Source organism: Papaver somniferum, chromosome 1, assembly GCF_003573695.1.
Source record: "Papaver somniferum cultivar HN1 chromosome 1, ASM357369v1, whole genome shotgun sequence".
In the NCBI taxonomy this organism is placed as follows: Eukaryota; Viridiplantae; Streptophyta; class Magnoliopsida; order Ranunculales; family Papaveraceae; genus Papaver; species Papaver somniferum.
In genome coordinates, this window is record NC_039358.1 from 20,210,009 (window position 1) to 20,233,197 (window position 23,189).

At 36.6% G+C, this 23,189-nt stretch overlaps 1 pseudogene; it reads right to left on the minus strand.

Moving 5' to 3' along the window:
* Positions 1-15,615: 15,615 nt before the first annotated feature.
* On the minus strand, positions 15,616-22,551 carry LOC113280841 (annotated as a pseudogene).
* Positions 22,552-23,189: the final 638 nt, after the last annotated feature.

The following is a 23,189-nucleotide window of genomic DNA, read 5'->3' on the forward strand; positions in this document are numbered from 1 at the left end:
GGAATTCTTCAATAAACTACGGTCCCTAGAAAGCCTATAGTATGCACCATCAAAAGAAAGCTTGTGGTTCCTCAAATTGTGAACATCGTCAGATAAGGTTCGATTCTCATAAAGAAGGGCGTGATTTAACATATTGGATACCTCTAAAGCCCTAGCGAGTTGACCAGACAAGGTGCAATGCTGGTACGAACGAGCACGCCAACCCGAATTATCAATTTGGAGACCCACCAATTGATCATGCAAACTCATACAATCACTGTCCAGCTGAACAATCTTAGCTTTAAAGACGTCGCATTCACCTCGAGCATCATTCGCGGAAAATTCAAACTCATATCTTTCGGACATACGCTTTCGGTTTAAAGCTTGATTACGAAAGACCTAAGAATCAAAAGGGATAACGCAAAGGCAAGACATGCGAGAAAATAAAAGGGGAACACAGAGTATCACCTTTTATCTCTTCATTCTTCACACGAAGCTTGGAAACATCATTTGTACCAGAATAGAGTTCGGACAATTTCCTCCTCAAATCATCGATAACCTTTTCAGCTTTACTAAGTTCCTCAATCTGAACCAAGCAACGACGAAACTCCTACAAAAACCAAGACATCAGAACAAAGACAATTGGGAAAAGAAACCAACACAATGAAGGAGAACAACCTCAGATTCAACAGCGGTACATTTGTCGTGCTTGGAAAGCTGGGACGACTAAGATTCAGTCTTTGGAGGCGACAAACCCAGTGCAATGGAAATTAAGCCTGACCATTGTGAAAAGCAGTAGCAGTAGTCGCACCTATTTCTGCGACCTGTTCTACTTTCGCAACAACAGTTTCGGGAAAAGGAAAAGCAGCGACAGAATTCTCCAACCCACGATCAAGAGCCAATGTAAACAAAGGTTGAGGAGAGGATTTAACTGACATTTCACCTTTCAGCGGAGTTACAACAACGACAGACATCATGGTTAGTGGACTCAATACATGGACAAGAGCCTCACTACTCCTTCTCTTGTGAAGATAACCCTCCTTGCTAGGCGACAATTTGCGCTTGTGGAGATCCTTCTTTGCAACCTTTTTTCGATCACCAACAGTGTTAGAGCATTGCTCGGTCGAACTCGCAAGCGTTGCTATCTCAAGCTTGTTTGTCAAATTTAGTTGTCAAAACTATATGTCTTGATTTCTAGTCTACTTATAGCTAAGTCTCGGACTAGGATAGTTAAGTGTAGTTGAGCTCCAGACTCCACAACGATCATCTTACGAAGACGAAGAACTACACAAGGAACCAATGGAACTTCATCTGACTAAAAGGTATGTGGAGACTTGAACTTATCTATCACTCAAAAATCTATCTACTCTAACTCCTACTCTTGAGACAAAAGTCGTATAAGTATGATAGTTTTCATACATACACATTTACTATTTCGAGCCGAGTTTATCTCGCCTATCTATTTCTCCAAATATGTGTTGGTGAGCTTTCGCTTTAACCATTTTCATCTTTACCCGTGATGAAAGTCATGATGACGTTTCAATCTCTTGAAAATTTCTTTGATGTCGATAGTTGTGAATAACGACTATTATAACATTATAGAAGAATGTTTCATGATTGGAATGTAGAGTTGAGATTATGTAACCATCTATGGATATAAGCATATATAGTGTGTTCGCACATTAGTGTATAAATCCATGTACCGGAAACCAAGTGTGTGCATATGTGTGCATACGTAATTGGTAAAGGAGACAGGTTGGGTACGCGTACTGGCGGAACTTTCCTCCCGAAAAATTCTGCTGAGTTTGTAGTTTACAAATTAGTAAACCGGTCACCTTAGGTACGCGTACTGGCGGAAATTTTCTACCCGCAAAAATTCTTCTGAGTTTGGAAACCAAAACCAACTCAATCCGGTTGCTAAGGTACGCATACCCGTACGCGTACCCAAGCTGGTTATTTTCTCAAATCGGAAGTTCATGAACTTAAACAATAAATTATAAGGAATGCAATCTTTGCAAACCATGGGTATATTGTTCATGAATTCATTCAAATGAATCAAAACGATTTTGTTTCAATTGTGTCTATGTATAAAGACCTAAGCAATTGAACAACTCTTCAACTAGTTCTTTTGAAGTCATTTGAACTAGTTGTGAAGAAGATGAATACGGTTAATATGGAAGTGCTCATATGGCTAACCATTGGTTAACTATTTGTGAACCAATTAAGTGTACACGTTTAGGTACGGTTACTCAAACCTAAATGAAATGCATTTCATTTGTGTATGACAAGATAAGTTTCGATCTAACGGTTGAAAGATATTAGCTTGTATCTAATCAGGTTTTCATCTAACGGTGAATATTGAATGCTTTGTTGGTAAGCTAACATTGATTGCAAACCATGATTTGAAAACGATATAAAGGAGAACTCTAGCAACTGTAAAAACTAATCCCCACACCTCATGTGTGATACTAGTTGGTTTATCTAGAGTCGATTCTCCTTTAACCTTAGGTTTCTTCTCGAGACCCTGTAGGTTAACGACTTAAAGACTTCTCTTGTTGTTAACATTGGGATTGTGAAGCCAGACGAAACTACTTCTCTTGTAGTTGAGCGATCTGATCTTTCCATTTTCTATGTTACGAGTTCAATTGAAAGATTGACTTGATATTATATCTCTGTAGGGCAAGATAAAAAGAAATCACAAACATCTTCGTCTCATCGTTTGTGATTCCGCAATATCTTGTTTCGCTACCATATGATTAAGATTATTGTAAGGTGATTGATAATTCTAGGCTGTTCTTCGGGAATATAAGTCCGGGTTATCGATTAGTTCCTGTTCACCTTGATTTTATCAAAAGACGGAACAAAAATCGTAGGTTTATCTGTGGGAGACAGATTTATCTATTATCGTAGACTTTTCTGTATGATACAGATTTGTTTATTCAAGTGTTCGACTTTGGGTCGTAGCAACTCTTGGTTGTGGCTGAGATCAGCTAAGGGAATCAAGTCTGTAGCATCCTGCTGGGATCAGAGACGTAAGGAGCACAACCGTACCTTGGATCAGTGTGATGTTGATTGGGGTTCAACTATAGTCCAGACCGAAGTTAGTTTGTAGTAGGCTAGTGTCTATAGAGGCTTAATACAGTGTGGTGTTCAATCTAGACTAGGTCCGGGGTTTTCTGCATTTGCGGTTTCCTCGTTAACAAAACTTCTGGTGTCTGTGTTATTTCTATACCGCATTATATTTTGCTATATAATTGAAATATCAAAGGTTGTGCGATGTATCGATCAATTGTGAAATCCAACCTTTGGTTTTTGATTGGAAATTGATTGATCCTTGGATATTTGTCTTTGGTACCATCCAAGTTTATCTCTCTTGTATTCAATAAAGACTCGCAGATTTCTATTTGCTTGAGTATAGATTAAATCAAGAGATCGAGATATTAACTCCTCGATATACTTTTTATTAAGATTGAGTCTGACTGTCTAGTTGATTCTCTTAAAAGTATATTAGAGTTAGTCCATACATATTGCTAATCGAAATATTGGGTGAGGTTGTTAGATCCCCCACATTTTCAATTGGTATCAGAGCAGGCAAACACGTTCAAGACCTCAAAAGTCTGTGCTTGTGGCGATCTGACTAGATGGACAGTACAGTCTCTATAAACGCTTCACCAGGAATAAATCACAATCTTAGAGAATGTTCTAAAAATCTTGTTATTCTCCAAAGGAAGTTGCAAAGCATATGGATTTGAAGTCTGTCAAAATTACTTCAGTGATGATGAATAACTCCTTTGATTCCTCTCTAAAGGATCATAATAAGTCAAGTGTTAAACAAAGTATATGCTTTGAGAACTTGATAGAAGGAAGAACTTCTCAAATAAGATTACTGATGTTGGCCCTTGTATGTTTTGCGAGTCTCACAATCACGCTCAACATACGTGTACATGTTTTTCAGAGAAGTATAAAAGTTGCAAGTAATCTCCATAAGAAAGTTGAACAACTGTTTACTTATCTAAAAAGGTGTACAATACTAATAAGAAATCCTAAACGGAAAAGTAGTGTTAGTATGAGAGCTTTTGCTTTAAAATCAACATCACCTTTTTAATGGTTTCTTGACAGTGGTTGTAGCCGACATATGACTGGTGATCTTTCATGGTTTGTTTGCACAAGTGACTTTGAAGGAGGACCAGTTACTTTCGGAGATGGGATTTGTTGCTACATTAGCAAGAAGGGTACGATCAAGCTTCCTGGTGTTCCAGAAATCCATGATATAGTATACGTCAAAGGTATGACTGCAAATCTTCTTTCTATAAGTCAAATTTGTGACAAAGGCCATAGAGTTGTCTTCAATGCAAATGGATGTGACATTGTAGACAAAACTGGGAAAGTGATTTTTCAGGGAACTCATGGTAAAAATAAATGTTATTCTTGATACTCAGTTTAGTAACTGTTGCAATTTGACTAAGGTGGAATCTACACATCTTTGGCATGAGCGTTTTGGTCACATCAATTATCGTCTCTTAACTAAGATCATTAACAAGGAACTTGTTAGAGGCGTTCCCAAAATCAATGAAAATATTGACGGTGTATGTGGTGCCTGTCAAAAGGGTAAACAAACGAAAGTTCACCATAAGTCATCTCGAGATATTCTCACTAAGGCTCCACTTGATTTACTTCATATGGATCTCTTCGGACCAATTCAACAATCCACTGTTAGAGGAAAGAAGTACGCTTTAGTTATGGTAGATGACTACACCAGATTCACTTGGGTAGAATTCCTAGCTCATAATAATGAAACCCTTGGTGAATTTAAGATTATTGTTAATAGAATCCAGAATGAACAAGGTCGCAAACTGAAGAAAATTAGAAGCGACCATGGCACTGAATTCAAAGACACCAAAAGTTTTTGAATTCTGTGACAAACTGTGGATCATTCAACAATACTCACCACCCATCACTCCTCAATCTAATGGAGTTGCTGAAAGAAAGAACATGAACATTCAGGAAATGGCCAGGGTAATGCTCCATAACAAAACCTTACCTCTAAGATTTTGGGAGAAGATGTCTTTACAGCATGTTACTTGATCAATCGTGTCTACCTACGGTCTAAAACCCTAAACACTCCATATGAGTTGTGGAATGGTAGAAAAACCAACTTGCACTATCTTAGAGTGTTCGGAAGTAAGTGATACATCCTAAAAGATCGAGAACAGAGAGGGAAATTTGATACTAAAAGTGATGAAGGTATCTTTATGGGGTATGCGTCTGATAGTCGTGGTTTTCGAGTATTTAATTTTAGAATCCAAGTAATGATGAAATCTGCTAACGTTATCATAGATGATATTAGAAATTTTCATCATGACATTTCTCCTGCTGAACTGCCTCCAATTGAGAAAGTCAAAGAAATCCCGGAATCAGTTGAATTTATACCTAATGTTACTGATCCTGATCTTTCTAGTGATAAGGAGAAAAACATTGATCAGACTGCGCCCGTTGAACAAGAACGTGTTCCTCCACGACACCTCTGGGTTCAAAGAAATCATGATCCTAACAGTATCATTGGAGGGAGAGATTTTACTTCAAAGACTAGAGGACAACTTCAAAATTTGTGCAATTTTGGTTGTTACCTTTCACATGTAGAACCAAGAAATATTGATGAAGCTCTTAGCGATCCCTTATGGGTGAATGCAATGCATGAAGAGTTAAATCAATTTCAAAGACAAGATGTATGGAAGCTTGTACCTTGTTCTCCCAAGGTTAATATTATTGGCACTAAATGGATATTTAAGAACAAGTCTGATGAATTTGGCACTATTGTCAGAAACAAAGTAAGACTTGTCGCTCAATGATATTCACAAATCGAAGGAATCTACTTTGACGAAACCTTCGCTCTTGTGGAACGCCTTGAGTCCATCAAATTGTTATTAGCTCATGCTTGTTTTCTTAAGGTAAAGCTATTTCAAATGGACATCAAATCTGCTTTTTTAAACGGAACCTTAATGGAAGAAGTCTGTGTAGCTCAACCTAAGGGATTTGAAACCCTGACTTACCATATCACGGACACCAGAATTTTGTTAACGAGGAAACCGCAAATGCAGAAAAACCCCGGGACCTAGTCCAGATTGAACTCACACTATATTAAGCCGCTACAGACACTAGCCAACTACAAACTAACTTCGGTATGGACTGTAGTTGAACCCCAATCAATCTCACACTGATCCAAGGTACAGTTATGCTCCTACGTCTCTGATCCCAGCAGGATACTACGCACTTGATTCCCTTATCTGATCTCACCCACAACTAAGAGTTGCTACGGCCCAAAGTCTAAGACTTTAATAAACAAATATGTATCATACAGAAAAGTCTACAGGAATAGATAAATCTGTCTCCCACAGAAATACCTACAAGTTTTTGTTCCGTATTTTGATAAATCAAGGTGAACATGAACCAATTGATAAGCCGGACTTATGTTCCCGAAGAACAACCTAGTATTATCAATCACCTCACAATAATCTTAATCGACGCGGAGAAAGAAGATATTGTGGAATCACAAATGATGAGAAGAAGATGTTTGTGATTACTTTTATATCTTGCCTATCGGAGATATAAATCTCAAGCCAATCGTTATGATTGTACTCAAAACGATGGAAGATGCAAGATCAGATCACACAACTACGAGAAAGTAGTATCGTTCTGGCTTCACAATCCCAATGAAGTCTTTAAGTCGTTAACCTGGTTTACAAGAAGAAACCTAAGGTTAAAGGAGAATCGACTCTAGCTAATACAACTAGTATCACACAGGAGGTGTGGGGATTAGGTTTCCCAGTTGCTAGAGTTCTCCCTTATATAGTCTTTCAAATCAGGGTTTGCAATCAATGTTAGCTTGGTAACAAAGCATTCAAGATTCACCATTAGATAAAACCCTGATTAGATTCAAGCTAATATCTTTCAACCGTTGGATCGAAAACTTAGCTTGTTACACACAAATGAAATGCAAAATTTTAGGTTTGAGTAACCGTACCCAAACATGTACATTTGTTGGTTCGACAATAGTTAACCAAATGGTTATCCATATGAGCACTTTCATATCAACCATATTCTTCTTCACCGTAACTAGTTCAAACGACTCAAATGAACTAGTTAGAGAGTTGTTCAATTGCAAGGAAATCTTATGTAACTACACAAGACACAATCGAAGCAAAAACGATTTGAGTCACTCGAATCGGTTAATGAACTTTATAGCCACGGTTTGCATTTAGAATTCCTTAGTTAATATAAATAAGTTCACAAACAATCGTCTTTAGATATAACCATCTTAAGTTCGCAGACTTAGTTCGCGGACTTAAGTTCCCGGAAGGAGTTCTCAAACTCCAGAAAATATTCTCGGGTCGAGAACTTCCGCCAGTTCGCGGACTGGGTTTGCGGACTGAGTTTGCGGACTGAGTTCACGGCTCTTGTTCCGGTTCTCTTGATCAACAAAGTTCGCAAACTGCGGTTCAAGGAAAAAATACTTATACATATATATGTTGCCACACAATGGTTATATCCAACATTGGTTATATGATCTAAACTCTCATTTCAATCATTGAAACATTCTTAGAGGACGTTATATAGTTGTTATTCACAAACCATTTTTCGTCAAAGAAATTTTCAAAGTGATTGAAACATATCATGACTTTCTTCACTAGGTAAAGATGAACTTGGCCAAAGCGAAAGGTTACCAACACATATTTCGAGAAATAGATATGCGAGATAAACTCGGCTCGAAATAGCAAATGTGTATAATCAAAGTCTATATAGCAAAACGACTTTTGTCTCAAGATAGGAGATAAAGTAGATATAATTTTGAGTGATAGATAAGTTCAAGTCTCCACATACCTTTTAGTCGATGAAGTTCCACCAGTTCCTTGAGTAGTCCTTCGTCTTGTATGATGATTGCCATGGAGTTCTTGAGTTCAATTACACTTTCTATCCTAGTCCGAGACTTAGCTATAGTAGACTAGAAATCAAGACTTATAGTTTTGATCACTAACATTGACAAACATGCTTGAGATAGCAACGCATGCGAGTTCGACCGAGCAATGCTCTAACAATCTCCCCCATTGTCAATGTTCGACCGAGCAATGCTCTATCATTACATATGGAATACAAAAAATAAACGAATTAATTTTTGTAGATCCTATTCCACATGCCCAATCTTAAGATTACTCGAAATCTTCGTCACTTCCAAGTACTCCAATGATCCCAAAGGTTGTAAGTTCAGCATCATCGTTGTTGAAAATCCGTAGCTGTAACAACGAGAAAACAAGAGTTCTTAATCATTGTTATACAGTGCCATAGTATCATTATATAGCATCAAAGTTCAATTGTATCACAACTTCGACAACAATACTATGGTGATATGTATCACTCCCCCTTAGCCAATACTCCATCTCACATGGAAACCACACCCCCTTACATAATGATCTGAAAACCATGTGTATTTGTAGTGTGAACTACATATTAATTCTCCCCCTTTTTGTCAATAAAATTGGCAAAGGTAAGAAAACGGGATCCTAATGAAATTTCTAAAAGAGACATTTCATGACCAAAAGAAAGCATATATCAACTTGTTTAGATGCAATCATAAAGCCGAAGCTAAATGCATTCATCAAGGAGTTTATAAAGATACAAGATAACCCCTATAATATTCCACAGCCGCACTCCCCACAAAGATTTGGAAATTAAGCACAAGTTCAATTAAGAACTCTCCCCCATAATATGTCATTCCCGAAAGAACAAACAAGAGCGACCTTAATTTCAAAAGAAAAGAAGGATTTCTTGCGGCATAACAAATCACATACAAGTATGAATTTGTATCCAAAATACTCAATTAAGTTATCCACAAGAGAACCCATGATTAATTTAATCGGAAATGCTTAACATAAGTGAACTTATGGAGACTCAAAAATACTCAATTAGATTAATCACAAGAGAACCCATAATTAATCTAATCGGAATACACAACCAAATTAACCACAAAAGGTAATCAATTTAATTGGTCATGCTCGACATAAGAAAACTTACGGAGCAACAACTAAATAACCAGACGAGGATGATTAATTTAGTTGAACATGCTCGACATAAAATACCTCACGGAGCAGCAAGTAAGAATAACTCAGTCGATTGTGCTCAAGATAAGACACTTTATGGAACAACACATTATATGCACAAAAATTGTAGACCGGAGGTCGACCAAATACTGTGGAATAATCAAGGATTCATTCTATTTTCCATCACCATTTGCACAATGACATACAATAGACATAATCCTTGTAAACAAAAGATTTTAACCTATCTTTCATCAATAATTGACATAATAGGCTTAACTTTTGTATTTGTCAAAAGTTCATTCCTTCTTTTAGCAACACATGCATATCGACATATAAAGGACTTAACTTTTGACAAGGTATGGGACAAACACAGTTCACGGACGAACACACATATCCCATAACGAATTGCAATATATAAAACCATAAAGATTAATACTGCAAAAATTATCTTCCAAACAATTTCATAATTTAAACCAATAAATCTAAAAACATGAAGATGAAAACGTTGGACATAGCTGTGTGTAATCACAATAATGGCTATTCCAAACTCTAGTTATTCTTCTAATCAAAACAAGAAAAATAGAAGATTTACTAGGCATAAAAAGGAAGAAAATCAGAGTTCATTGAGAACCTCATATATTTCAATGAATCCATCAAAGAAGGTGTCACTGGTTTCCTTTACCCTCTTGACCGTAGATACACCATGTTCCTGAGTTAGAACACAAACTTTACGATCAACAACCCGAGCAAGATGTCTAGCTTTGACGCAATCCATGATGAGCTTCTTTTGATTCCGTATCAGAATATTCTGATTAGCAAGGATTCTGGCCTGACCATCAAGGAGTTGATTTATTTGCAGTTGAAGATTTGCAAACTCGACCTTTGAATCGTTCTGAAAACAAGATAAATCCTTGGCGGAATCATCAATCCAGGAGTTGTGATCCTTTGAACCAGCTCTTGAATTGATTCACGTCCTTGAGCGTCTTCCTCCATATCAAGATGCACAATCTCTTGAGATTTTGCAGAATTCTCCATATAATTTTTTTAGGGATGGGAAGACACAATATAGAGAAATATATATGTGTATGTAAAAAGGAGAAGGAAACTCTTGTTTTTGGAAACCCTATGAACTCACAAGAAGAAGACACAAACGTTCGTGGACCGGTGGTACAGAAACACAAAAAAAAACAAATAGTGTACAACATACTTACTTGAGCATTTCCCAACAATTATCCTTGCATCTCTAAAGCTAGAAACAAGGAAAAAGAGTACCTGAAATCAGGTGGTAGAGTGAGAATTATTCCCACTATGATTATTGAGAAAGGAGTTGTACATATCATCTGACAGCTTGATCTTTGTGTTCTTTGCCTTTCTTCGGTTGACACTCATCCCAGAAGGGTAAGACACAACTTGTTTAACATATCCGTCAGAAGGCTTTCTCTGAGGACTAAGTCTAGGACCTCTTGCAATTGGTTCAAAAGGATCAGAATAGAGAGGAATCCATTTTCTAGATTTAGATTTACCAGAATCATCCTTATAAGCATAAGGAATGTGTTCATCAGTCGCACGAGAGTTTATACCATTGATATGAACTTGTTCCCTGTGATGATTTCTAGAATAAAGATCATTTTTATAAGGTTTCTGGTTTCTTATGGGCACGAGATTCACTACAGAAGTCGACAGACTATTTACTCCATTGATAGTAGAAAGAAGCAAATTATGAAGATTCGAGATTTGTTTCCTTCTGACAAGGCAATGGATAGCATAGTGATTCTTTTTCCCACATAATGTACAGGTCCGTGGAGGAGAAGCAATGACTGGCACCTATTTTAACTTCATAGTCAATTGAGAGGATTGTAAGTCACGTAAGTCCTTCTTGACACAACCTTCTTCTGGAGAACATTTCTTCATACGCTTTAGTTGGTACAGAATAATTTCTCCTTAAGACAGAGTTTTCCTTTTCCAAGGATCTACACTGTTCATGATCTAGAACAAGAGATGCACCTAGTTTCTCTTTTTCGACATAAAGTCTCTCTAGATCTGATGAATGCGTCTCGATCATCCGTTTTTCTCTAATTGAGTCTTCCTTGACAATATCCTCAAGAACACTAATCTTTTCACGTTGAGAGTAGTTTCTTGGAGAAGTTTTTCAATATTGTTAGAGACGGACTCAATGATGTTATAGAGTTCACGTTCTCGATCAAGAGACTTTTCAAATTCATCAATAAGCTGAGCATGATCCTGAAAATAAATATCCTCAGTGGAATTTTTTGAGATTCTGGTGAGCTCCATTTCAGCTTTTGCGATAGTGTCACATGCCTCAAGGGAGGGAGAGATATCAACATCTGATGGAACAACCTTCATACCTCGGGATTCGGAAGAATCAACTAAGGAGTAATCTTTTGAGGTATTTCCAAGACACTTGGCATAATTAAAAGCTTTAGGAGACATCTTGGTATGCATAAATGCTAGAGAAGAGATTCTGTCCTCAGATTCAGATTGCTACAAACACAGACTTGTAAGGTCTTTAAACGTGTTTTCCTGCTCTGATATCAATTGAAAACCGGGGGTACAACAACCACACCCAATATTTCGCTTAGAAATCTGTATGGACAAACTCTAATATACTTTCAAGAAAATCAACTAGACTCAATCTTAAGAAAGCATATCAAAGAGTTATATATCTCTTTCTTGATTCAATTCTTTCTCAAGCAAATAGAAATCTGCGAGTCTAATTGAATACAAGAGAAATCACTTGAACGGTACCAAAGACCAATGTTCAAGTATCAATCAATCAACCAAAGGTCGGATTTCCAATTGATTGATTCAAACGCACAACCTATGATATTTCAATTATATAACAAAATATAATGCGAAATAGAAATAACACAGACACCAGAATTTTGTTAACGAGGAAACCGCAAATGCAGAAAAACCCCGGGACCTAATCCAGATTGAACACACACTGTATTAAGCCTCTACGGACACTAGCCTACTACATACTAACTTCGGTCTGGACTGTAGTTGAACCCAAATCAATCTCATACTGATCCAAGGTACAGTTATGATCCTACGTCTCTGATCCCAGTAGGATACTACGCACTTGATTCCCTTAGCTGATCTCACCCACAACTAAGAGTTGCTACGACCCAAAGTCGAAGACTTTAATAAACAAATCTGTATCACACAGAAAAGTCTACAGGAATGGATAAATCTGTCTCCCTCAGAAATACCTACAAGTTTTTGTTCTGTCTTTTGATAAATCAAGGTGAACAGGAACCAATTGATGAACCAGACTTATGTTCCCGAAGAACAGCCTAGTATTATCAATCACCTTATAATAATCTTAATCGACGCGGCGAAAGAAGATATTGTGGAATCACAAACGATGAAACGAAGATGTTTGTGATTACTTTTATATCTTTCCTATCGGAGATACAAATCTCAAGCCAATCATTACGATTGTACTCAAAACGATAGAAGATGCAAGATTAGATAACACAACTACGAGAAAGTAGTATCAGTCTGGCTTCACAATCCCAATGAAGTCTTTAAGTCGTTAACCTGGTTTACATGAAGAAACCTAAGGTTAAAGGAGAATCGACTCTAGCTAATACAACTAGTATCACACAGGAGATGTGGGGATTAGGTTTCCCAGTTGCTAGAGATCTTTATTATATAGTCTTTCAAATCAGGGTTTGCAATCAATGTTAGCTTGGTAACAAAGCATTCAATATTCACCGTTAGATGAAAACCTGATTAGATTCAAGCTAATATCTTTCAACCGTTGGATCGAAAACTTAGCTTGTTACACACAAATGAAATGCACGATTTTAGGTTTGTGTAACCGTACCAAAACATGTACATTTGTTGGTTCAACAATAGTTAACCAAATGGTTAGCAATATGAGCACTTTCATATCAACCATATTCTTCTTCACAATCACTAGTTCAAATGACTCAAATGAACTAGTTAGAGAGTTTTTCAATTGCAAGGAAATCTTATGTAATTACACAAGACACAGTCGAAGCAAAAACGATTTGATTCACTCGAATCGGTTCATGAACTTTATAGCCACGGTTTGCATTTAGCATTCCTTAGTTAATATAAATAAGTTCACAAACAATCGTCTTTAGATATAACCATCTTAATTTCGCAGACTTAGTTCGCGGACTTAAGTTCCCGAAAGGAGTTCTCAAACTCCAGCAAATATTCTCGGGTCGAGAACTTCCGCCAGTTCGCGGACTGAGTTCACGGCTCTTGTTCCTGTTCTCTTGATCAACAAAGTTCACAAACTTCCGTTCAAGGAAAAAGGACTTGTACATATATGTGTTGCCACACAATGCTTATATCCAACATTGGTTATATGATCTAAACTCTCATTTCAATCATTGAAACATTCTTAGAGGACGTTATATAGTTGTTATTCACAAACCATTTTTCGTCAAAGCAATTTTCAAAGTGATTGAAACATATCATGACTTTCGTCACTAGGTAAAGATGAACTTGGCCAAAGCGAAATCTTACCAACACATATTTCGAGAAATAGATAGGCGAGATAAACTCGGTTCGAAATAGCAAATGTGTATAATCAAAGTCTATATAGCAAAACGAATTTTGTCTCAAGATAGGAGATATAGTAGATAGACTTTTGAGTGATAGATAATTTCAAGTCTCCACATACCTTTTAGTCGATGAAGTTCCACCAGTTCCTTGAGTAGTCCTTCGTCTTGTATGATGATTGTCATGGAGTTCTTGAGCTCAACTACACTTTCTATCCTAGTCCAAGACTTAGCTATAGTAGACTAGAAATCAAGACTTATAGTTTTGATCACTAACATTGACAAACATGTTTGAGATAGCAACGCATGCGAGTTCGACCGAGCAATGCTCTAACAGTGCGTTGTATCGATCAACTGTGAAATCCAACCTTTGGTTGTTGATTAGAAATTGATTGATCCTTGGATATTGGTCTTTGGTACCATCCAAGTTTATCTCTATTGTATTTAATAAAGACTCGCAGATTTCTATTTGCTTGAGTATAGATTAAATCAAGAGATCGAGATATTAACTCCTTGATATACTTTTTATTAAGATTGAGTCTGACTGTCTAGTTGATTCTCTTAAAAGTATATTAGAGTTAGTCCATACAGATTGCTAATCGAAATATTGGGTGAGGTTGTTAGACCCCCGCATTTTCAAGCAGGATTAATTGGAGGCTTGGACGGAATGGGTCTAAAAGCATAAGATTCAAGTATGGGAATACTAAAATCAGGATCAAACACCAAGAACAACTCACAACAGCAGGAGAAAACCCAAAAACAATGAACCTAAAACAACTCAACTGATCGTTATAAATTCAAGCAAAACAAAGTACTTACTGGCGGGATGATTCAACAGAAGGGGGAACAACGGATTGACTTGACATAGCGATGGATCTTGTAAAGAGCACAAATTGCACAGAAGAAGGTCCTTGAAGAAGAAAAGAAGAAGAAAGAAAATGAAGGAAATAAAAGTGAGTTTTCTCTCTCTCCAGAAGTATTTATCAAAACATGCGAACCGGCTAAAGCAGTAACCGGTCAAGATAAAACTGGATAAAGTAGTAACCGGTCAAGATAAAACCTAGGTGTGTCAATCAAGAAAAGGAAGAATTACTGCACGTGAAAGGAATCACATGGAAAAACCGGGAAACTGTCGGGTAAAAAAGCGCAATACGAAGGTGGGATTCTCGCATTATTCCACTTGCAGAAGAACAACGCGAGAAGAGGCAAAATGTATGAGCGAAATATTGCACGGAGCTAATCCACAGTCTCGCCTCCACTAAAGACAACCATTAGCACGAAGAGGAAAGAATTTTGGCGAAGCGTAAACACGTGATAATAAAGAAGACACGCGAAGAGGAGCCACACGACTGATACAAGGCGATACTTATCAAGATGGGCGCGAAGTAGCAATGCGAGAAGACAGTGACATCTTCCCAGAGCCTGGCGAATGAGACAAACTGATATAAGATCAGCACAGAGATCTTGCATGTGATCATCAGTTGTCTTCTACTGATATGTTTGACTATATAAGGATTCAAATAAGAAAGAGAGAGGCAGGTTGTTAGGAGAGAACTCAGTCAAGTAAGAGAATCAAGAACACTCATAGAGAAAAGAGAAAGGCCATTAGAGTTCATTCCAAGCTTTATTTCTTTCGCTTATCATACATTCGAAACCTTTTTAATCGTTGTAAGAATCCCATATATTCAATACAAAGTGTTTGAGATCATACTAGCGTCAAGTGGTGTATAATCTCATTAATGTCAAAGTTAATCTTCATGACTTAGGCTTTTTGTTATTATCATCTTATCGGGTGTAGCTATCGGATTTCCGGTAGTTACAAAGGTTTATATTACTTGATTTTTTTTCTTACATAGGCAAAGCTCTGCTACAGGATGGATCCTGCAAGAAATATTTGCTAAGTCGTCAAAATCATCCTCTAATTGATGAGTAAACTGAATTGACGAATTTCTCAGGTTGTATGGATACGAATTCTCTGCAAATGTGGAAAAAACTTGTTTAATTTTCTGTACAAACTGCAACCTTACAATGCTCGAAAAAGAAGGTTAACTTGTTTACATGTTAGGAGAGAGTATAACATGTAAGGTTGTTTAATTTTCTGTACAAACTGCAAGCTTACAATGCTCGAAAAAACTTGACAGACCACAGAGAGTACTTACAGGATAAAGATTACTTTACATGATCACCATCTAGAAACCTAAGTTTTGGAAGACTCTTAACCAGCAGAACCCGAAATTTCTCGTTGCTTAATGCATTTCCCTCAATATCAAGTTGAATTAGTTGCAGACCTTTAAAGAATAACACTGCTTCCGAACAATCTGTCCCTTCAATGTCAGCTTTTTCACAGTTGTTTACTAGTGTGTCAGATAAAAGAGAAGAGTACAAATACCTCGTTATATCGACTGAGTGTAAGCCGATCTCATTGTAGGATATGTCCAGAACTCTTAGCGACATTAACAGTCTCAAAGGCTCAAGTGCAGCTAAGCTTCTAAATCTGTTATGACTTAAATTCAAGCAAGAGAGAAGTTGCAATGCCTCCAAACCTGTTAGAGAAACCCAAGAAATCTTAACGAACTGGGTTCATATGAGAGTATAATGGGAGATAATGAAGATATCAGATACTATGTAATATCAATATCACATACAGTGGGAGAAATGTTTTGCGGAAATGCCAACATGAAGAAACACTACAAGAAATTTTCAAACAAGTAACCAAGCAGCCTAAACTCTGTAATAGATCCAACTTAAACCTCCATGCATTCGAAACTTAACAAGCTACAACCATGAGAAACATTCCATGTAAAAGAAATGGTTAAACAGAACTGGCCAAATGAAGTATAATGCAACTAAGCACAACGGGTAGGGCACTATTGAATTGTGTTTTAGAATCACTATATTATTCCTATTTTTACCTTCAATAGACTTAAGCTCATTATACTTGAGATCCAGAACCCGGACCCACAGTAGATATTCGAAGGATCCAATCCTAGATAATGACAAGTTGTTGAGGCCAACGCATAAGCTGTCCTGATATCTGGAGTTTGAATCTCTGTAGTAAAGACAGACCTTCATATTAGAGTACCCCCGATAAGAAAACAATTCCAGAAGCGCCTGCAGATATTAAAATAAGCTTGTTATGTTAAATCAAATTTGAGTTGTTTATGAACTCTGCTGTTTGTACAGTGCTTCCCTTCAAGTCGGCTGAACTATGGAGCACGATAAAATTGAACTATACCAGGAGTACAAAAATTATAAAAAACTATAATCCCAGGGAAGGAAAAAGCCACCTGCTCAATAGCGACTAAGCTGTGCTGGTCTTGGTAATATCTTGAATGTGATGGATCCAACTTCATCAAGTCAATAAACAATTTGAGAACTTCTTCAGTATTTACCTTCTCGTATGCAGACGAAGAATTGTATGACATCATTGCATCATGGGCAATCAACAATCGTGCAAGTGCAAGCTTTCCGGTTTTACTAGGAGATAGAAAAGACAAAAGAAACGAAAGCATGCAATAAGATTAAAATGGGTAAACAACAAGGGAGGGAGGGAGGGAGAGAATTTGAAACCAATAAATAAAATAGGAAGAGACAAAATTAAAAAGCAATACTCTTTCAACTTGCGAAAGAGAACAATCTCAGAGAGTACAGTCTCCATTTGCCATTTTGAAACTTCTGCGTTGTTGTCCTGAACAATTAGGAGGCGGTCGAAAGACAACATAGGATTGAGATCCTCTAGTGTAGCCTCATCACTAAACCTATCGTCCAACCATACAAATTCCTCATTACCCACTTCTTTACAATCTGCTTCATCAATACGCACTGTGAACGCAAACCGCGACGGAAAGTTATAGTTGGACCTGCTATAAGACATGATACCCTGAGAGTGTCCAACAGTAACCTCAACCGGATAAGCTATTAAAGAGCGGCCGCTTTCATTGGGAAATTTCAAGTATGCCACCCAAGCTTTTGCACATCTTGCGTCATTAGTTGAAAGTGGCTTCCAACTAATGTCCTCGTTCTTCATAAACATGTACTTAATGTTTGCAGAAGATGAGTTTACACCTTCAACATTTTTGTTAAAATAAAGTATAAAGGGGAAAAATCCTTTACCCGAACAGTAAGTTGTGCATGGAGACAATATACAACCGTTCAACCTCCCATCAAAGGATAAAATCAGGTCTGAACTGTGAACGGGCCAAGTAGAAACCAGCACAGGAGCATCTGGAGTAATAGTTTGATCAAGAAGCCAAAAATAGTAAAACCATCCACTTTGATCGTCTGGATCTGTAAAAATGGCTTCGTGAACAAGCTTATACTGTTTGCCTAAAACCTTTTCTTTCAAATCAAATCCTTGAGCTTTTTGCATCAGCAAATGAGAAAGAATAGCACTGCAAAATCTCCTCAGTTAGATGTACATAAGTTTGTAACCCAAGATGCGGCAGTGATGGCAGACGATCATATAACCAAAAACATCTACTCAAACTATGAGCCAATTGTTTTCAAACATGTCAATTGGGTCTGGTATAGCAATAATTGGGATATGTGAACTGTAAGCAAGCAAATACAGAATAAGATCTATCACCCAACATGATTCATTAAGTCCTTCATATTACCTATCCTAGAATTTGTATTGTGTTTTTTCCCTTTCCCACAGTCTCATAAGGTGTTCAAACAGAAGAATCACCAGAAAGTACAAGGCTTAATTAGACTGTTGCAAAGGCTTAAAATGTAAATGAGAAAATACAGCAGTTTCTTTATTGTGTTATAATTAGCCTTGACAGTTTACATTGCATCAATAAGTTTAATGGACACATAAATGGTCTAGTAACTAGTAAGACCACGATTTGTTAAAAAACAATAAGAAGAAGGGATATTGTAAAATGTGTACGCTGAAATGTCAAAACCTTCACCAATCTCCAATTTCAATGGTCCAAACTACGCTAAGTGTAATTTGGGCCATATGGCACGGGCACACCGTCACAACCTCATCCATTTGATGGTTCTTTATTAAAACTTCTCAGATTTAACGTCAACCATCAACCATGAACACACTTTATACCATGCTAATTTATTAGATAGATTTCAGATAGTAGAATCACAAACTCTTGAACAAATGTTTAACTGCTGTAGCTGTACATCTAATACATCTATGCACTGTGTTTGGCATCCACAATTAGTTACATTAAACCTAACAAGTTTTCCATCAAACCATCTGAAAAAAGAAGCATCGACAGTGTGTCCATGCCGTATGACACAAATTACACCTAGTCCTCCACAATGCATAAGAATGGCAATCAAATCAACAACATAGTTTTCAAGACAAAAATACCTAAGCTTGTTCTAGAACAAAATAATTACTAAATCGGCAACATACAGCTAGAACACACCTACGATTGTGCCAAGCAGAATAATTACTGATATTCTCTACAATCATTTCAGTTGTATGTTTTAACTCTTCCTCTTCTGGTACATTCTTCAGTGCCGCGACAAACCTGGTCCGACAGCAAGAAAAACAAATACATACGAAGTAACTCGACAAATACAATCTACTACTGTCCAAGATTCAAATCAAAGCATAATAATCACCTTCGATAATCCCAAGCATGAAAATTCCGGGAATCAGCTTCCTGAAACTTATTGAGTAAGTTAAATTCATGATCTACTGACGATAGTCCCTTGATTAAAATCCATTTCCTATGATGCCAAGCTCCGTACGACTTATAATTCTTTTCCAAAGCAATCTCCACCTACACAAACCCAAATTCAAACAACAAAAAAGTAAATAAAAGAACTAATATATGATTCAATCTTTTGCAAGTAAATGCAAAACAAATTTTAACATAAACATACAATTTTGAGCTCTTGATCAAGAATTGATTTGATAAAATCTTGATTTGCTTGTGATGAGGGACTATGTTGAACAACAAGTTTTCTGTAGTTCCAAGCTGTGTTGAATTCAGGATTGATTTCTAGTAATTTTGAGCTCAGATCTAGGGCTTCTTTAGTATAACTGAAGTGAAAACAAATTAATTAGAGAAATCAATTTCGTGAATAATATGGAAATTCAAGAAACAAATTTGTTGAAATTCTTACATTTTGTTGTGATGATTATGAAGGAGTTAAGATTGAAGAGTTCGTAATTGGGTTGATTTCAGAATTGAATCTGCATCTTGATTTCCTGGGTTTAAGGGTTTACGAGGTCGACCATGCATTTTTGAACTCACTGAGTTAGAGAGAGCGAGTGACACAAACTGAGGAGAGATAAAACTTAAAAGAGGAATCCGGGCTTCACTTTCGAATAGAGGGACTTTACCCATGATAAGAATAACTAGTTGTGCGCCCGTGCTCTGCACGGGCATAGTGATATGAGTCATGAGGTCATATTACTGGTACACTGTCAAATTGTGAGTAGGTTTATGCCCTTGTCATTGATGTTGAGCTTAGCCCGTCCCTCCATGTAAGTGAATTGGTCGAATTATGTCAAAGGTAATGAATGTAAAAACGAAAGCAAGTAGCCCTCGTTAACAATTTAACAATCATTATATCGGAACAACAAAGTGATCAAACATAAAGAGAAATCAATCAATCGAATAAACAATTAAAGAAAACAATACTAAAATATTAAAATTGTATTTTATAACTCACAACTTCATAAGTGAAGTTTACATTTGGTATACTTGTCAAGAACTCTCATTTTCTGTCTATGCAAGGTTCTCTTCCATTGATAATGGAGTTTCTCCATCTTCATGACACCTGCAGTTGACACAAATCACAATTCTCTATTATCTAGTACTTAGAATCTACTATTATATATTGTTTGTTACCTGAATGTAAATTGTTGAACCCTTCTTTGGACAAAATTTTTAATCGTAATTTCCAAACTTTGACGTGATGTTATCCTTGACAACTGCCACATAACATTTCCAATGAGTGAAATCTTGGCAAGTGAACTCCAAGACTTTGTATGGTGTTCATAACACCATAAATGCATAAGTAGATTCAATAAATGTATTTATATTGTCATGGAAATACAAATTCAGCAAGTACAGTAGTTCAGTTTACATGGCTGATACACACTATAATTTTAATACTTGCATTATATTTTCCATGGCTGATACACACTTTGGTTTATAAGAAATGCAACCAACGCTTCGAAATATTTGTAATCATCAAGACTTTCAGCTCCGTCACTTAATCGAGGAATTTGGCAAACTTGGAACTTTAAAAGGTTGGCCATCCATATGTCGATCTATAACCTATATAATTCAGGAGTCCTAACATAACTAACCTGTGATTTGTGTTAACCATGAAGTAATGCAAACAGTCTCCAAAATATAGCGAATGATAAAATTATCAGATTCGAAGAAGTACAATATTTCATGTAAATCATAACATAAGTATTGGTATATGATAAACCAAAACATTTGAACTCATTTGTTTAAAGTTGGTTAAAACATCAAGAACCTACCAACACGTCCGCTATAATCTGCATCCAGCTTAGCCTTGGGCATATTTACCATTGTTCCTGCTCCTGGAGATGAGAGGAAAACAAAACACATAATATAATTATAATTCATACTAAAAGAAATGGATTTCTTAGTTCGTATGCAACTAAGGGAGTACCATGAACCTTGACATTTAACTCCGGTTTAAGATACTGGTCGTTCAGCTAAATTATGGTACTCAGTTAAGTAGCAAAGCCACCAAAATCTAAGAGTCATGACTTACGCCGCTAATTTCATTGTAATAACTCAGAAATTATGGGAAGTGCATTTCTCTGGCAAGCCAAATCAAGGCAGAATGAGTAGGATTCTGCTGGATCCGGTGTAACAAACCCTTCTTCAGTTGGAATTGCAATTGTGAATGTGGATAATTTGCAAGTAATGATAGCAATACTAATCAAGACAAAAGCGAGGGGAAAAAGCTACCTAATGTATTGCTTTCAACCGTAAACGTTTCATGTAATACAACCTAAATTTGGGTTAAACCTACTTCCTACGAAAAAAAATCCTTATATTTGATTTAGCAATTACATAAAAAGAAAATTGGGTAATACATAGCTAGTTGAGACTACCTTAGTCCAGCTGTATTGATTCATGACGACTAAGTTGAAGTCCTCAACACATGGAATCTTCTCTGGATGCCCATAAACAGTCATAGAGGATAAGAAAACCATCTACATTTGTACAAAAAACAAATACAGAAATCAATCCAATAGAAATTGAGACTATTTGGAACCTCAAAAAACTCGCATTTTCCCATGATTACATCCATATTTAGCAACAACTCTATGAAAAAAACAACATCCCTGTTTAATCCATGACTAACTGTTCTTCTTTATCTCTCAACAACATCTTCAACATAATCATCTAGATCATACCGATGTAAGCATTAAACCTTGTATTCAGTAGTCGTACAGTAACTCATTATGTCAATAGTTCAATAATATATACAGAAGTTCTGTTGGAAAAAAGCATAAAAAAGGTAGGATTGATCACCTCTCTGATAATCCACCACTGTCTACCGAAAAAGATCACCAGTAAAATCGTGCGTAAGTGAAAAGTGGTAACTGCAGAACAGAATAAAACTAATCAATCTAATATGGATACTTTTCGTTAAATAAATAAGATCAAAATATAAAAGAACACAAAGGAATACCTTGAACCCTTACGTTTAAGGGTTTCTATTAGAGTATGGATAAAGAAAAAGATATATAGAAGAGGCGAGAAAGAAAGAAAGAATCAAAATAGGGTTTGGAAAGAACACCTTATGCAACAGCCAGTGGTAGTCGTTGTTCCCTCTACGTTTGAAGGAATTGATTGTGATTTCAGAGCTGAATATAATCAAGTGGAAGAGCGAGGAAGAGAAGGGGATGCGTCGGAAAAGAGGAACAATAAAGCATAAGGGTTTCCTGTTGTTCTAAATCTTGCGAAAAGATATAGAACTGGGGTTGAAAATACGAAAAATTGGTGGTATGAAAAATCAATATAAAACTGGGGTTGAAAATATGAAAAATCAAAAGGTTCTTGTTGGTCTAAATATGTTCTGGTGGGGCCAGAAGCTCTAAGAAAAGAGCTTGATTCAGCTTTCAACCACAGCAGAGGAAATTCACCTGAAATCATATCATTAATAATGTTTGTTGAGTTGGTTAGGGGTGTCCTACTACTATAGAAAAAGTCTAAATTACCCTGACTTCATCCATTAAAAAGATTAAGTTGCCTTCTAATGTATTTAAACCTAATTAAAAAAAAAACTAAGACAAAATCAGGTTTTTTTTCAATCATCTTCATTTTTCCTCATCATAGCGTAATTGTTCCTCGTCCATCACGGCGTCATTGTTCCTCCATTAGAAAAAAAAATCATCATCTTTCATCAATTCATAATTTGAGTCGTCTATTAAAATCCATATTAAAGATGCAAAAAAGAAAAAAAAAAACTTTATAATCAACCGTAATTTTAAAATTTTTGATGGTGTTACGATTGTTAACAAAGAACTACCAAACGTGGGACTGCAAAAAAATTAGTTACGGTTGGTTTTGGCAACCATAAATTA